Source organism: Leucoraja erinacea, chromosome 4, assembly GCF_028641065.1.
Source record: "Leucoraja erinacea ecotype New England chromosome 4, Leri_hhj_1, whole genome shotgun sequence".
Taxonomy (NCBI): domain Eukaryota; kingdom Metazoa; phylum Chordata; class Chondrichthyes; order Rajiformes; family Rajidae; genus Leucoraja; species Leucoraja erinaceus.
In genome coordinates this window covers 37,634,917-37,652,183 of record NC_073380.1, presented here as the reverse complement: position 1 = coordinate 37,652,183, position 17,267 = coordinate 37,634,917, and the positions used below count along the sequence as shown (strand labels likewise).

Sequence of the window (17,267 nt, the reverse complement as noted above, 5' to 3'; positions counted from 1 at the left end):
ACGTAATCTATCCATGTTCTCCAGAGATGCTGCTGACCCACTCAGTTACTCCAGCACTTTGTGTCTTTTAATGTAGAGCCATAGCATTTCCAAACTGTCTTTTTTTGCGGGATGCACAAGTGATAGTGTGAGAACTGGAATTGCCAACTAGCAACATGTTGTCAATTCAGTTCAAAGTTCAAGGCATATTTTGCTTCAGATAGGCCAATAGAGACGTTTCCAATGAATGTGACCTTTGTTCAGTTTTTATGATGATTTGATATATCAAGCTTATGATGATTAATGCTTCCTCATGATCTGCACATCATAGGAGCCCGTCATCAACCACTTCAGCTCACTCAACATAACATGAAATGGCTAAGGGCACAGCAAAAATTACTGGCCTTCCAACATCCTCCATGTAGTGCTGAAGTCCTAACTCCAGAACTATTTTGTCTTAGCCAAGCCCTTTCAGTACAAAACATGTTTTAATTTAGTTTATTATTGTCACGAGCACTGAGGAACAATAAAGAGCTTTTTGATGCGTACTTTCATGGGATTGTATTTCAGCACCCATCCCTCCTTTGCAAATAGTCCACATGAACAAATATGCAGGGAGATTGTAGACAGCTGTAGAGAATAATAGGACTGGAATAGCACATGGTTTCAACTTCCCTCGTTTGGCCTGGAATTTGATAGAGCACAGGGTTTGGATTGGGCGGAATTTAATAAATGTGTCCAGGAAAGTTTTCTCAAGCAACATGGGGATGGCCCCACTTGAAAGGGGGCAACACTGGACCTCTTATTGGGAAATGAGGCAAGGCAAGTGACTGAAGTAGGGAAGCAGTTTGTAGAGTTCAGGGACAGCATGTTCCTGTTAGAATGAAGGGCAAGGTTGGCATGAGAAGGGAACCCACGTTAACAAAGGACATTGAGGTTCTAGCCAAGAAAAATGCATATTTGATTAGTAAAGGCATTAAATTCTCTAGGTGCTATGCTGGGATTTGAACTTCTGTTTCTGACCCATCACTCGTGGGCTTTGGTTTAGCTGTCCACTAATTTAACTCTAACACTGCCATTCATTTCCTCAGCTGCAATGAAAATAATGTTCATTAAATAATTTGTCTTCCTCAAAATAAAAACAAACAAGGCCACACCTCCCTTAATATTAGCTATAGACTGAATTGAACCAATCAGTTAAGTTTCCATTAATTCAGATGTTTGCAGGAGAATCCAGCTAAGTGGGATTTTTTTTCAGGCACAAGGACAAAAAATTAATCCCCTTTTAAAAGCCTTTTATAAAAATGCTGTAGAACAAAACTGGTAAATAGATCCATTGAATATTTTAAATAGGATTTCTGAGTGTGACTTTTTTTTTTAAATGGATAATTGTTGTTCTCAGCTGAAATAAAGAATCCCACATTATCCCGTTTAAACTTTTTAACCAAAGGTTTCTGAACAGGAAGGAAGAATACATTTTCTTAAACATTACACTGATACCCATGTTCCTGGAAAAATACTATCTAGAGTGATATACAAATGCTTGAGTGGGAACTGGAACAAAAGAATCAATTTCTTATAATGAGCATAAATGTTCGCACAATTCGTGCCCGAATTATCAATTACACCCAGCGGAAACCCTACTCCACTATTTTAAGGATACTGTAAACTTGCTTTTCCTGCTTTTGTCATTGTTTCCATGGTTGTAATAAAGATGGCCAATGAATACTAAGCAGACTTGCATTGCATGTAGAATACCTAAATATCTGCAACATGAATGGTGTTTTTAGTGTTAAAAGTAGCTGAACCAAAATGCTAATGGGGCATTTTCCTTCATGTTTGAGTAATTTCCGAATTACAAGGTTGCTTTATGTCCTTTCTAGTTCATGACTCAATTCTACAAAGGCCCAGGAGTCATTTCTATCTTAGTGTCTTGACATCACATGATAATGCTTTTATCGCCTTTCTTTCCGAGTACAGTTTGGCATCAGAATCATGTGTGTTTCTGTTAATAATTGCTCTTTTGAGTCCTAAAATAATTGGAAGTTAAGCAAAAAGTTATTACAATGGGAAATGTTGTGGCAAACAATAATATTTCTGACAAATATTTTAAGTAAAACTTTGAACAGAATTCTCCTACCCTTATTTACTGTTTCACTGGTTTCTTAGCCAAGTAACTGGATTGAAGACCTCTTGTTTCTCAGCCTGTCAAGGTTTGTGTCATAGTAGAGAGCAGGGTGGGAAGTTTACTGTAGGCTCATGCAAATTGTGGGCCAGTCCGAATTTGATTTATGTAAACACCAGGAAGTAGTGTTCGGGGAAAAAAAGCACCAGTTAGTTCCTCAATTTTAGCTGTGCCACGGAGTGGTTTAAGTAGCTGTTACTTTTATCTGAATTTTCTTCTCAATGTCACACAAATTTTGGTGTGTGTTTTTTAAATAATAGGAAGTCTACATGAGGAAATTTTCTCTTGTATTCATTGAAAATTAACACAGTACGGCTCCAAGACCAATTCTCTCTGGTTCCCATCTGTACACCAGGGAAGTAAGTAAATTTTACTATTTGAACAGTTTCTGTATGATTTTTGTATGCAAACAAGGATTGAACTTTGTCCCTTGTGTAAAATGTTCAGCACTTTAATGTTAAAGGATTAACAAAATCGTTAAAATAATGCACAGTGCAATTTATTATGGATACTTAAATTACTATATTACCAGAGGAAGTAATTTTTTTTTAAATGTTTATCTTTGGAAGTCTGAAGCACAGAAATCGTTAAAGTGCTACTTCTGGTAGTGACTAAATGCTGAAAAAATTTATTTTAAACCACATGGGTTTTACTCTAAAAGGGGGATACTATAAACATTGGGTGTCCTGCAGATCTGACTTTTTAAGGACAAAAAGACAAAGCTAGAAGCTTGCAAGGAAATTGCAAACTTCTACTTTAAAAAACAAATGATGTCAGAACTATAAATACAACCATATCTTCTGCTTAAGAATGATGATTGGAATTTGATCTTTATTTTAATAGAGATTAAAGTAAAGATCAAATTCCAATCATCATTCTTAAGCAGAAGTTGGTAAACTTGTAGAGCAGATTGGTAGGTTTTATGATGTTAAAGACAAAGGGAGCAAGCTACTGTTCTGGACAATTAATCTTGAAATGCATATCTTTCAACTTTCAAATATTTCAGTTATGTTGCAAACCTAATGCCGATGAGATGATTAAAATATAATAGCTTTAAAATCTGGTATTAAAGTGAATATAGTACAGCATCTATTTTTCCTTTACATGGCTGATATTTTATAATACTGAACCATTTTGTGAAGGCAAGTATCAAAATGACAGTCAAATAACATTGGTGCATAGTTTCTAGCTGAGAGAAGAAAGACTAACCAGGGCAACTTTTTCAATCAGAGGGTGGTGGGTATATGGAACAAGCTGCCAGATGACTTAATTGAGGCAGGAACAATAAGAATATTTCGAATATTTAAAAGATGTTTGGACAGGAAAATGGATAGGAAAAGTTCAGATAGATTTGGACAAATGCAGGTAGGTGGGACTAGTCTAGATGGGGCATCTTGGTCGGCATGGATGAGTGGGGTTGAAGGGCCTGCTTCCGAGCCGTATGACAGACCATTTTTCACTAAATGGTTTTATCCCCTTGAAAGACTATGTCACACAGTATCTTTGGATGGTTAGGGTGCAGAGGACTTTTTGTTTGTCCAGCTAGTTTCCGTGCTATTGTTTTGATAGAGGGAAAGCTTCCTGGGTTAATCTTTCCGAATATGTTTGAGAATGTCAAATGAACATTTGGGAGAGTCACTGTCAGTTAAATCTGGATTTCAAATATATTAAACGGCAGGTGTAACAAAATGTGAAAGGATGCCTTTAACAGTTGAGAGTACTTCATGGTAAGGGGATTGAAAAAAAGTAAAATGGAAGTTGAATCACTCAGAATTGCATGTTACATGTGCTGAAGTCTTATAGCAATGTCCATTACATTCTTATTAATGTAGCTAACTTTGCACCATGAATCGTTGGAATATTTGAGGACAATTATTTTAGAAGAAAAAGTACACAAGAAAAATTATTTGGTATTTTTACAGATGTTCTGTTTTCTGCTTAACTATCATCTGGTAATTAAATCCTACAACAAATCGTATTGGCTGCCATGGATCTATTTAGGTTATAACACCTACCCCAATGCCTCTCATAATACAGATAAATGGGTTTTAACATAAGTAAGTAGAATTGTAAACATGATTTAATAAATTTTAAAAGGATTTTTAAATGAGATGGGTATGATATTTTAAGGAAGCTAAATGTGATGGTTGCTCTACTGTTAAATTATCAACACCTCATCCCACTTACAATTTCATCCACTGGAAATCAGACAGAAAAACTGAAAATGCAAGTCAGTTGGAGAGGCAACAGTAAAAATGCTACTAACTAGTGTTCATGTCACTCGATCCGTTAAGCAGTATACAACTGAAATGTTCAGCCACTTGGAATTCTTATGCTTGTATTTTTCCTGTATTGGTTTGATTCACCGGGTGCATCCTGTACTCTCGGTTTACGGATTATAGACACAAAATGCTGGAGCAACGTAGTGGGTCAGGCAGCATCTCTGGAGGAAAAGGATGGGTGATGTTTTATAAAACAGAAAATAGGTGCAGGAGGAGGTCATTTGGCCATTCATTGTGATCATGACAGATCATCCACAATCAGTAACCCGTGCCTGCCTTCTCCCCATATCCCTAGAGCTCTAAAAGATCTAACTCTCTTTAAAATTCATCCAGTGGCTGAGAATTCCACAAATTCACAACTCTCTGGGTGAAGACGTTTTTTTCTCATCTCAGTTTTAAATGGCCTCCTCATTATTCTTAGACTGTGGCCCCTGATTCTGGACTCCCCCATCATTGGGAACATTTTCCTGCATCTAGCTTGTGCAGTCCTTTTATAATTTTATACGTTTCTATAAGATCCCCTCTCACCCTTCTAAATTCCAGTGAATACAAGCCCAGTCTTTCCAATCTTTCCTCATATGACAGTCCCGCCATCCTGGGGAATAACCTCGTAAACCAATGCTGCACTACCTCAATAGCAAGGATGTCCTTCCTCAAATTAGGAGAAACTGCACACAATACTCCAGATGTGGTCTCACCATGGCCCTGTACATGGGACATGTACATGGCCCTCTTTACTCCTATACTCAAATCCTTTTGTTATGAAGGCCAACATGCCATTAGCTTTCTTCACTGCCTGCTGAACCTGCATGTTTAATTTCAGTGACTGGTGTACAAGGACACTCAGGTCTTGTTGCACTTCCCTTTTTCTTAATCTGACACCATTTAGACCACTTCACCACCAACTTCCATCCGGCACTCCAATACACCTGGACCATTTTTACCATTCCTTGACCTCACCATCTCCATCGCAGGGGACAGACTTCTGACTGACATACACTACAAACCAACTGACTCACATGGCTATCTGGGCTACACGTCTTCCCACCCTGCCCCCTGTGAAGACTCCATCCCCTACTCCCAATTCCTCCGCCTACGCCGCATCTGTTCCCAGGATGAAACGTTCCACACCAGGGCATTGGAAATGTCCTCGTTCTTCAGGGATGGCATGAACGTTGAATTCTCCCAATTTTGCTAGCCCTTGCTGTCTCCTCCCCTTCCTTAACCCTCGAGCTGTCTCCTCCCATCCCCCCCGCCCTCGGGCTCCTCTTCCCTTTTTCCTTCCTTCTCTCCCCCACCCCCCATCAGTCTGAAGAAGGGTTTTGACCCGAAACGTCGCCTATTTCCTTCGCTCCATAGATGCTGCTGCACCCGCTGAGTTTCTCCAGCAATTTTGTGTACCTTTGATCTTCCAGCATCTGCAGTTCCTTCTTGAACACCATTTAGATAATAATCTGCCTCCTTGTTCTTGCAGACAAATTGGATAACCTCACATTTATCTACATTATACTGCATCTGCCCACTCACTCAACCTGTCCAAGTCACCCTGCAGTCTCCTCGCGTCCTCTTCGCAGTTCACAATGCCCCCTAGCTTTGTGACATCTTCAAATATGCTAGTGTTACTTTTAATTCCATCATTTAAATCATTAATCTATATTGTAAATAGTTGCGGCCCCAGCACCGAGCCTTATGGCACTCGACTCGCCACTGTCTGCAATTCTGACAGGGACCTGTTTATTCGTACTCTTTGTTTCCTGCCTGCCAACCAATTCTCTATCCACGGCAATACCCTACCACCAATACCTGTGCTCTAACTTTGCCCACTTATCTCCTGTGTGGGAACTTATCAAAGGCTTTCTGAAAGTCCAGATACACTACATCCACTGGCTCTCCTTCATCCATTTTACTAGTTACATCCTCAAAAAATTCTAGAAAATTAGTCAAGCAAGATTTCACCTTCATGTTGACTTGGACCAATCTTTTTACTGCTATCCAAATGCGCTGTTATTACTTCTTTAATAATTGACTAGCATCTTCCCCGCCACCGATGTTGGGCTAGCTGGTCTATAATTCCCCATTTTCTCTCTCGCTTCTTTCTTGAAAAGTGGGATAACATTATCTACTCTCCATTCCACAGGAACTGATCCTGAATCTATAGAACATAAGAGAATGATCACCAATGCGTCATTTCTAGAGCCACCTGCTTGAGTAGACTGGGACAGTCCATCAGGCCCTGGGTCTGGGCCATCAGCCTTCAGTCCCATCAGTCTACCCAATACTATTTCTCATCTAATGCAAATTTATTTCAGTTCCTCTGTTTCCCTAGATCCTCTGTCCTCTAGTACATCTGGGAGATTGTTTGTGTCTTTCTTAGTGAAGACAGAACCAAAGTACCTGTTACCTCTTCTGCCATTTCCTAGTTCCCCATAATAATTTCACCTGTTTCTGCCATCAAGGAACCCACATTTGTCTTTACTAATCTTTTTCTCTTAACATACCTAAAGAAACTTTTACTATCCTTCTTTATATTCTTGTCCAGCTTCCCTTCGTACTTCATCTTTTCATCCCGTATTGCCCTTTTTGTTACCTTCTGTTGTCCTTTGAAAGTTTCCCAATCCTCTGGCTTCCAGCTACTCTTTGCTGTGTTATACACCTTTTTTTAAAGTTTTATTCCACCCCTTACTTCCCACGGTTGCCTCTTATTCCCCTTAGAATCTTTCTTCCTCTTTGGAATGAAAAATTATCGTGCATCTTCTGGATTTTGCCCAGAAATTCCTGCCATTGCTGTTCCACCATCATTCCTGCTAGGATCTTTTTCCAATTGACCTTGGCCAGCTCCTCTCTTATGCCTTCATAGTCCCCTTTATTCAACTGCAACAGTGACATATCTGATTTACCCTTCTTCCTTTCAAATTGCAGATTAAAACATATCATATTATGGTCACGACCTCCTTGCAGTTCCTTTTCCTTGAGTTCCTTTATTAAATCTGATTCATCAGACAACACTAAATCCAGAATTGCCTTATCTCTGGTAGGCTCCAGTACAAGCAGCTCTAAGAATTTATCTTGGAGGCACTCTACAAACTCCCTTTCTTGGGGTCCAGAACCAACCTGATTTTCCCAGTCTACCTGCATTTTGGTCAGAACTTCAGACTGAAGAAGGATCCCGAGCTAAAACATCAGCCATCCTTTTTCTCCAGAGATGCTGCCTGGCCGCTGAGTTACTCCAGCCCTTTGTGTCTATCTTTAGTATAAACCATCGTCTGCAGTTGCCTGCTTCTACATTACGCCTACGGATTGTCGGTTCAGTTGAATGACTGAAGAATTATTGCTTTGCTGAAATACTTTACTTTAGAAGGGGTATTAAAACAAAGGCTTGTCCACCTTTATCAGTTGGACATAATTTTTCTGTCACCCTCTTAAAAAGGTGTTTTTTTCTGAACAGCAGCCAATTTAAAATATTGCCATAAAACAAACTGCCTGGCCACTCGTGTTGTTGCCATTTCAGATGCCTCTGTGGTGCGCATATTCACTATTCCAACTGCTTGCACAATAATACATATTGAAATGCTGATAAGCACAGCCACAAACCTTTGTTCCTGTACCAGCTGCTCAGCGAAGCTATCCACTTAATCCCCAGACTGTTCTTTAGCTATGACCTGTAAATTCTTTCCTTCAATTATGTAGCCAACTTTCTTTTGAAAGTTTATACTATGATTTAAAGGAAATGATTTTTTTTAATGTTTGCCTTGTTTTTATCTTGTTGATGATCTGGAATGTGTGGCGTCTGTTTGCTGATCTGTCTGACAATCGAAATAGCTTTGATTTACATAATTCATAATTCTGAATAACTCCTTCAAATCTTAACCTTCATTGAAAGTAATAAAACAGCAGAAATCTGAAAAATAAAAAGGCTGGAAATACTCAGCAGTTCCTGCAATATCAGTAGAAAGGGAAAAAAAATGGTTGAAGTATCTAGTCCAGACCCTTCCGTTGTGACTGAGGTGGTTCAACCTAAAATGTTAATCTGCATATGTTGTCAAATCTGCTGAAAGCTTTGTTTTTACTCCACTTAAGCTTCTCTTCTCTGAGGAGGGTAATTCCAGTCTAGTCATAAAGTTATGGTGTGGAAAGCCTGCTTTTTCCCCATATTCCCTCTATCCTGTCCTATCCATGTACCTGTCTAAATGTTTCTTAAACGTTGTGATGGTAACTGCCTCAACTACTTCCTCTGGCAGCTCGTTCCATACACCCCCCACCCTTTAAATAACAAAAAAAGTTAACCCTCAGTCTACTAAGTCTTTCCCCCCCTTACCTTAAACCTATGGCCTCTGGTTCTCGATTTCCCCTACTCTGGGCAAGAGACTCTGTGCGTAGATGTACCAGATCTGTACCTCTCATGATTTTTTTACTCGTTCATAAGATCTCCCCTCATCCCCCTGTGCTCGAAGAACTGTGTGTCTCCTCACAGACTCCACTTCTGGAGCTTCTCTTTAAATTTGCCCGCAAGTTAAAACATTATTCCAGCTGCTTTTTTGATTAGTAAAGGTGTCAATGGTTAAGGGGAGAAGGTAGGAGAATGGAGTTGAGAGGAAAAGATGGATCAAGTTCAAGTTACATTTATTGTCGCATGCACCAATTGGTACAGTGAGATTTGAGTTATCATAGAGCCATACGAATAAAAAGAACACAATACCTGTTAGGATTTAACATAAACATCCACACACAGCGGAATCAACGTTTCCCACTGTGAAGGAAGGCAATAAAGTTCAGTCATCTTCCTCTTGTTCAGCCACGATTGAATGGTGGAGTAGACTTGTCTTATGAACTTATAAACCTATTACAAGGGTTTTATAATTGTTTTCATTTATTTCCTTGCATTTGTCGTCGGGTGTAGAAATTGTCCTATATCTCAAAATGTGCTGAAGTCCAAAAGAATAGATATTGATGGGAAGTACACTCAAAATCTTTGCCTTCTGTAGATCTCCCAATGTGGAGATGGTACAAAAATGTAGCGAGTCTGTGATTTGTGGCAAGGTGGAGGTATGCACAGAGTTAAGGTGGTAGCACAAACCAAATTCAGAACATCCTCGAGAGGGAAGGTGAACAGCCGGCAGTAGTTGTGCACGTAGGCACAAACAACGTCGGGGAAAAGGGACGAATTGACCAGGGAGTTACGGAGGGAGCGGTCTTTGCGGAAAGCAGACGGGGCGGAGATGGGAAGATGTGGCGAGTGGTGGGGTCATGTTGGAGATGGCGAAAATGACGGAGGACTATTTGTTGTATGTGACGGCTAGTGGGGTGAAAGGTAAAGACAAGGGGGACTCTGCCCTTGTTATGAGTGGGGGGATGGGGAGAGAGAGCAGTGTTACGGGGTATTGAAGAGACCCTGGTGAGAGCCTCATCCGTAGTAGGGGAGGGGAACCCCCGTTCCCTGAAGAATGAGGACATTTCCGATGCCCTGGTGTGGTCCAGGTATATTTGAGTGCCGGATGGAAGTTAGTGGTGAAGCGGATGAAGTCAGTCAGTTGTGTGTGGGTGCAGGAGGTAGCACCAAAGCAATCGTCGATGTAGCGGAGTTAGAGATCGGGGATGGGGCCCTGGTACGCCTCGAACAAGGATTGTTTGACATACCCTACAAAGAGGCAGGCATAGCTGGGGCCCCATGCACGTGCCCATACCTACGCCTTGTATTTGGAAGGAATGGGAGGAGTCAAATGAGAAGTTATTAAGGGTAAGGAGTGTGTGTTTCAATATGATCATGTCTGATCATCCTAAATCAGTACCCCGTTCCTGCTTTCCCCACATATCCCTTGATTCCGTTTGCCTTAAGAGCTATATCTAACTCTCTCTTTCAATCATTCTACATGATTAACCATTTCCAGGCATAACCTACCATTCCCCTGACTTAGTCTGATGAAGGGTCTCGACTCGATACGTCACCTTTTCATTTTCTCCAGAGATGCTGCCTGATCCACTGAGTTATTCCAGCTTTTTGTGTCTATAACCTATTATCACTTTTTTTATTATTACATTTGCAGCATTCTCCTTAATAAATTATAACAGAGTACCATAAAAAAAAGTATATTCTTTATTGCAGAGGTCTTTTGGAACTTGATATTAAGAGCAGCACAGTTGCAGGCTACTTATATTTCTCTCTGTCGTTTTCCTAGCAGTTAAAACCACTTGAGTTTGTTCTGCATGACCCTTGGAAAATACTCAATGTTCTTGTAAGGCCCAATAAATTGATTAGCCCTCAAGTCAGTTTCTCTATCTTCTGGATCAAGGGATCTGCTTGACCAGCAATGCCCAGGTCTGCATTTTGAAGGCAAGGAAATTCACTTTTATTTTATTTCCAATTATTTCTTAAAACAATTTTACTCCCATTTACGTTATTTATCCAGGACCGTAGTAAAAATGAATTATACAGATATTTTCCAACCTCATCGCCGGTTACCGACTGAGTTTGCAAAACTATGTTGCTTTGTGGTAAAGTTGCAAGTGACGATGTTCCGTAGCATTAAAAAGGAAATGGCACTAATTCTTCTCTCAATGCCTTCTGAGGGCAAGAATCCCACAAGAAACTGTCTTTTGTAGCTAATTGTTCCTGTTTCAGTATTACTAACAAATAGCCATTATTTGGAAAAGCTTTAGACCTCTGTGGATATCATTTTCAACAGGAATAATTTGAGAAAATTAGTTTCAGACACAAGAAATTGCAGATGCTGGAGTCTTGCAAAGAATGCAAAGCACTGGAGTAACTCAGTGGGACATACATCATCCCTGGAGAGCATGGACAGTCTGAAGATGAGTCCCGACCCAAAACGTTGCCCATCAACATCCTCTACAGATGCTGCCTGGCTCGCTAAGTTACTCCAGGCCTTCATTTTAGGTAGTGAGATGATCTTCTGTTGAGGACATGCTTCATTTCAGTTCACACTTTCAATTCCCCATTCTAGCTTTATTTATAGTTTCTAGGCAAAGTTCTGTCATTCTCTGGAGGTTAAAATTGATTATATATTTGGTGTTTTGTTTTAACTTGATGAACGACGATTTCCACTTTGATTTGAATACCCTCAACAGTGGAATCAACGCATGTGATTCTAATATGAATCATTGCAGTAGATTTATGTTTAAGTAGGTGAATTATATTTAGAGACATTGGGCCTTGCAGCCATTGGGACTCTAGTGCAGTTTTACCACATGTCCTGTGCAAGGAGGCTGTTGTGGCTTTACTATTGGGATTTTGGGATTTTGCGAAGACAATTTGTCCCCAAAGACTCTCAAGCAGGTGATTTTCTAGTAATTTTCCTTTTGGGATCTGTAGGAGTGCTGACATGTCACCCACCCTCCCCAACATCTCTAAAGAGTGACTCTCACTTTATGGACAAGGAAGTTTATCAGTCCATCATGGATTAAGAATGCAACGCATATATATCACGTGATCCTCAATACCACTCTCGTGCCTGGGATTCAAAGCAACTCGAGACTAATTTCTGCAGCAGTGCTCCTAAAGATAAACAGGAGATAATTAATATCTTTAAGTTGAGATAAATTGGGTTTACTTTTCATATTTGTGTGTGCTGGATATAAATGCAAACATCCCAGATGGAGGAACAGCAAGGACTTTGGGGTTTTCACTCCCCCCGCATCCTTGCTCTCATCCATTATGACACCCAGTGGGGGGGGTCATTGCCTCTGCCAGTAGCCACAAATTGCAACCCTGACCACAGGGAATAAATATATGTGGGGATTGGGTGAGTGGTGTGGAGGGAGTCCAATGGTAATGGTGACTTGTGCAGGAAGGAATTGCAGATGCTGGTTTACACCGAAGATGGACACAAAATACTGGAGTAACTCAGAGGGACAGGCAGCATCTCTGGACTTGGTCGAAATAGCCTCTTTCTATGCCCTATGGAAATACAGAAAAATTCAGTGCAAAATTAGTAAAAGTTTTCTTAATTTCCCTGACTCTCTAGGAGAGTCACGTACTCTCCTGTGCAGGAAGGAACTGCAGATCCTGGTTTAAATCTTAAATAATTACAAAATGCTGGAGTAACTCAGCAGTACAGGCAGCATCTCTGGAGAGAACGAATGGGTAATGTTTCGGGGTGAGACCTTTAGTCCGAAGAAGGGTCTTGACCCTAAACTTCACCCATTCCTTCTCCCCAGAGATGCAGCTTGTCCCGCTGAGTTACTCCCGTATTTTGTCTATCAAAAACTCTCCTGTTCCACAAGACAACTTAAACACAATTGAAATCTACTTGTCCTCTACTGAATTCCTCCCTTTGAAGTCTTGAGTCAATATCATAGACTTATTGGCATGTCCCACCTAGGCGACTTTTTAGGCGACTGCAAGAGACTATGCAGTCGCCACATGGTCGCCACATGTTCGCGGGTGGTTGGCGGGGAGTCGCCTTCATGGTTGTAAGGAGTTCCCGCATTCTGGGAACTAGTCACGGCCTCATTATGGTCACCGCATATTTTTCAACATGTTGAAAAATTAGTGGTGACTAAAATGAAGCCGCCATGGAGAGTAGTGAGAATTCTCGTGCCCTAGGTGGGTCGCCAGGAGGTCGAAGGTTCTCGTAGGTTCTTGTAGGTTGTAGCCAGTGCTGACCCGAATTTCATTGGCTCAATGGGGAAAAAAAATCGTCAGCGGTAGTTTTCAGAACCAAGGATAACCAATCGGTAATGTTAATGTCTGCCGAGCATCACAGCCATGTATCTCTGGCTTCTTAAAAGTTAACCTTTCCAACTCTCATTTTTTCCGCTATCTCCAAATTAGGCACTACGTTAAAGATCAAATTGCAAATTTTCAAACCATGCCTGCCAGTTGCCCACTCTATGAGCTCCTGCAGCTTCCTCCAGACTCCAAACATCTAATATCTCGCTTTATGAGTCTATTCACCACCTCTGTATCCACTACCCATCTGAAAGAAGCCTGGTCTACTGAGCTGAATTTCGAGGTGTCTGACGACACTTGGAATGAAGGTCTGACCAGAATCCAAACTTGTTCGATCAATGTCAGGTATAAACTGATTCAGTTTAAAGTCATCCACAGACTCCATTACTCAAAGACCAAATTACATCGAATCTACCCTGCTATTTCTCCATTATGTGACAGATGCAAAAGTGCAGATGGTTCTTTAACACATATTTTCTGGCTCTGTCCTCATATACAAAGATACTGGTCTAAAATATTTAAGTGGTTTTCTGGGGTCTATGGAAAAGATATTCTCACTGATCCAGAACTGGCACTTTTTGGATGCTCAGAGACTGCTTTGTACTTCACGTCTGAAGAACAACAAGCACTGATGCTTGGTATGGTGGCAGCCAAGAAAATGATCCTAACAGACTGGAAATCATCTACACCCCCCTGCTTCGAAAAATGGCTCAATGAAATGATAATAATCATACAGATGGAAAGGATACGCTTCTACAACTCCAAGGTACCAAACAACTTTTTAAGTGTTTGGGGACCATTTATCAACCATCTCAAAGTCCAATAATTTCATAATTTCATATTATCTGCAGTGATGTGGTCCTGTGACCTTTACTTCTGCTTTTGAAATGCATGACTGTGTAGCACCATGTGAATTGTACCAATACTGTTATGTCTGGCGGCTTTGTTTTTTTTGTTTTTTTTTTTTATTTTTTTTTTCCCTTCCTTTTTTTTTTCCTGTTGTCTTTTTCAGTTTTTATTTTTATTTTTTTTGTTTGTTTTGTACTGTTTTGTTAAAAAATTGTATAAAATAATAAAAAATATTAAAACGACAAAAGTTGACACGCACACACACACACCCACACCCCCCCCCCCCCCCCCCCCCCTCCTCCTCCTCCTTCACCAGCCCGTTATGCAGACGGGGGACAGGGCAAGCAGGGGAGCGCTGTGTGTGTTTTCTCCATTCTGACAGTCGCCTGTAAAATCGGCTAAGTGGGACAGGCCCATAAGAATCCAATTTGCATCTTTATCAGACACTACATGTAATCCACATTTAAATCCGAGTAAAGAGTGTTTTATTGTCATATGTCCCAGATGGAACAATGAAATTCCTACCTGCATAAATAACTTTGTACAAGAGACCCCCAAGTTAAGGGTGGTTTTACCTAAGGGTGGACAACATCGCAGTTTTCCATAAAGGGAAGCCATGTCATCTGTGCTTGCGCAAGAAACACATGTTGGAAAAAAAAAGTGTATTTCATCATTTTGTGCACGAATTTCATGACAAAGAATTTTATTCCATATCTCAAATTTTTGGGTACTGATTGTGAATTCTGCTGGGCTGAATTTCCGTTATCCGAACAACCACATTGTGGGGGTCGCTTGTATTGCTCTTTGCAAAAACATCCAAGAATAATCAATACATACTGTAAAGAAATTCTGAACAATGTTGGTCTGAGAAATGTAGAACTTCAATAAATTATTCTTTGTAAACTGGGGTGCCAAAAATAGATTGCAATAAGGTGTTTAGTAGCACTTTTCATTTCATTCAACAGAACTGGCCATTCAGCCCATCGGGTTTACTGCCATTCAATCATGGCTGATCCATCTTTCCCTTCTCAATCCCATTCTCTTTCCTTCTCCCCATAATCCCTGACACCCATGTATACCCAGTTTAACTTTCTGGACAAGGAAAGAATGGAAGAGGAAATAAGGAATGACAAATCAATAGGAAGCATTGGTTTAGCTCCAATGACACTGTGCAATGTTTCTCTTGCATTACATATAGACACTAAACCCATTTATTCATGAGGCTAATAAGCACTATAAGGAGGGTCGACAGAAGTTGTTCTTTCTGACTGAGATAAGGTTCAATGAAAGGCCATCCCTTCCGGTGGGATGTACGTGATGGGAAATGTGGTCATTAGTTTACAATTATCCAATGTGAACTATGAGCATCTAGTTTCCTTCTCAATTCACAGAGCCCTTTTGCAATTGCCCTAAAATCTTGGCGACCTTTAGGAATTACTACTCTAATTCATTGATTCAATTCAAAGTAATCAATGTATGAAAAAGCAGAACCTCGAGGGTAGTAATCACTGGATTACTACCAATGCCACGTGCTAGTAATAGGAGGATAGAACAGATGAATGAAGGAGTGTGTAGGAAAGAACTGGTTTGAATCGAAGGTAGACACAAAATGGCGGAGTAACTCAGCGGGCCAGGCAGCATCTCTGGAGAGAAGGAATAGGTGACGTTTTGGGCCGAGACTGAAGAAAGGTCTCGACCTAAAAAAAGTCACCTATTCCTTCTCTCCAGTGATGCCTCCTGTCCAGATGAATGATGGAGTTATTGCAGGAGACAGGGATTCAGATTTTTCGACCTTTGGGATCTCTTCTGGGGCAGAGGTGACTTGTACAAGAGGGATGGGTTGCACTTGAACCCGAGGGACATCAATATCTTCGCAGGGAGGTTTGCTGTGCTACTCGGAAGAGTTTAAACTAGAGTGGCATAGGGGTTGGAACCGGAACAGCAGGTCAGCAAATGCAAGGGCTGGTGAGAAAGTGATTATGACAAGAAAACCTCAAAGGAAGGACCAGCAGGTAGTTGTTTATGAATATGGGGGTAATGAAGGCCTGGTGTGTTTACTTCAGTGCAATGAGTATTGTGGATAAAGCTGATGAATTTAGAGTAAGCATCAGTGCTTGGAATTATGATGTTGTGGCCATTATGGAAACTTGGTGTAATGGCAGTTTCTATACCTTCTCAAAGTCCAACTTCGATAGCCATTACTTCTCAGGAATGTGATGGAGCTATTGTTTACGCACTCACCAAAATCTTATGATAGCAAAAACGAATTCTCCAGACGTTGCTTCTTGATTAATTGGTCATTATTGAAGTATTACATAACAAAGAAATAACTCATAACTTTCCGTTCTCAATGGCTGTTCCATTCGTGGCATATAAATCATATAAGAGTATCTTCTTATAAGAGTGTGGCGTCTCGTGTCTCGTGAGATTGTGGCAAAAACTGTTAGCCTTTACATCCTTCGAGACAAACTAAAACTCAATTCTATGAGTCTGCGCTCGTCTCCTCCAAAGTAGACACACCCCTCTACGTATCAAATCCCACCTACAAAGTACAGACAGATAAAAACTAAAAATATTAGACATGGCTATAAAATACTGACAAGCTTAATGTCTCCTATGCATGTTTACAAGAGGGATACAACTAGCAGCTCAATGTGTGTTAATTGTCGATGTTTCAGACAAGATATTGAGAGGAGTGGGGATAAAAAGTGGTGGAAGACTAGGTCACACAATAGCCAGCGAATATGTATGTAGACACATTATGGAAGGATGCAAGACCACAGGGTAGTGGGAGATTTTCTTCCCCAATATTGGCTGGGTCTTGGGGCAAGAGGATTAGATGGAGCAGAATTTGTTAGGTGTATCCAAGGTAGTTTATTTAAACGGTATGTGCGGAGTCCAACTCGAGGATGGAACATATTGGACCTTATATTGGAAACGAGCATGGCCAGGTGACTGGTGTTATGGTGGAAGAGCATTTTGTAGATGGTGATCACAACTCCATAAATGTACTGATTGATTTGAATAGGGACAGTCTGGATGTTGGGGGAAGGTACTAAATGAGTGCAAGGTAGGTTACAATGTCTTTTGGCAGGAGCTAGAAAGGATAGATGGTGAGCAGTTGTTATTGAGTAAGTCCACAGATGACATGTGGAGATCATTTAAAGGTTATCTGATCAAAGTGCAGGAGGAGGGATAACGATGGCACGGTAAAGAAACTGTGGATGACTTTGTCTTATCGTGTCCACATCACAAGAAATTGTTCAGCCAGAACTGAACGCACTCC

At 40.6% G+C, this 17,267-nt stretch overlaps 1 protein-coding gene across 1 annotated transcript in view; it reads left to right on the top strand.

Annotated features, from left to right (window-relative positions):
* The first annotated feature begins 2,255 nt into the window (after positions 1–2,255).
* Positions 2,256–17,267, top strand: part of lyn (LYN proto-oncogene, Src family tyrosine kinase) — a 104,032-nt gene continuing 89,020 nt past the window's right edge. Inside the window, 1 exon segment of the mRNA XM_055634055.1 lies at positions 2,256–2,523. The gene's annotated coding sequence lies outside the window, so the exon portion shown is untranslated.